Source organism: Gavialis gangeticus, unplaced genomic scaffold (assembly GCF_001723915.1).
Source record: "Gavialis gangeticus isolate Ggan-Ray unplaced genomic scaffold, GavGan_comp1, whole genome shotgun sequence".
Lineage (NCBI taxonomy): Eukaryota > Metazoa > Chordata > Crocodylia > Gavialidae > Gavialis > Gavialis gangeticus.
This window is the reverse complement of record NW_017729000.1, coordinates 18,625,569-18,626,411: the sequence shown is the minus strand read 5'-3', so window position 1 is coordinate 18,626,411 and position 843 is coordinate 18,625,569. Positions and strand designations below refer to the sequence as shown.

Here is an 843-nt window from a genome sequence, read left to right as displayed (position 1 = left end):
TACAAGCTCGGGTTAGGGAGGTGTACTCCTCCTTTGTCCCTGTCCCCTGCTTCCACCGCCAGTACGCTTTTTTCTTTGCCCTCAGGCCAGCTTGTATATCCACGCTCAGCCATGAAGGTTTCTTGGACACTTTTCCCACCTTCCTGTGCAGAGGAATTGTGTCCTGCTGCACCCCAAGGATAAAAATGGAGATGCTGGGGATTGGGACCCTTTTCCCACCTTCCTGTGCAGAGGAATTGCATCCTGCTGCGCACCAAGGATAAAAATGGAGATGCTGGGGATTGAACCCAGGACTTCATACATGCAAAGCATACACTCTACCACTGAGTTACATCCCCCTTCCGAATGCTATTGGCATTAATAAAACTGGTGGAATTAAAAAATGTAATGTACCTTTTGCTATGTGCCCCTTCTCCCTCCATTGCAGGGCTACCAATCATAATCTCTGCTAACTTTGTGGGTAACAGGGGCCCTGCAGGTGCTGATGCAACCTACAGAGTGCTCAAAGAACAGAAGAGAAGAGGCAAGATCACAAAGAACCTCAGAGAATTCTAGCTTTTTCTCTTAGGAACTTCTACTAATAAAACTGCTATAAAGACTTCACCAGCATTAATGACCCTTGATTTATGGATATAATTGCCCTGGATGGTATTCTGCTTGCTCTGTGCTCTAGGCAAAAACGTAGCTAACCATATGGTCCAATGCATTCAGAAACAGTTTGGTGAGCCAGCCTGATGGTGCTCCATGCCAAATATGAGAATGAGATCTGATTCTTCTTCTGGTCTCTGAGGGCTACATCTGTGCTGCATAGTTTCATAGTTTCTAGGGTCGGAAGGGACCTGA

The 843-nt window shown here is 46.4% G+C and overlaps 1 non-coding gene across 1 annotated transcript; it reads right to left on the bottom strand.

The window, feature by feature from the left end:
- Positions 1-266: 266 nt before the first annotated feature.
- Positions 267-338, bottom strand: TRNAA-UGC. The gene has a single exon. It is a non-coding gene; the product is annotated as a tRNA-Ala (tRNA).
- Positions 339-843: the final 505 nt, after the last annotated feature.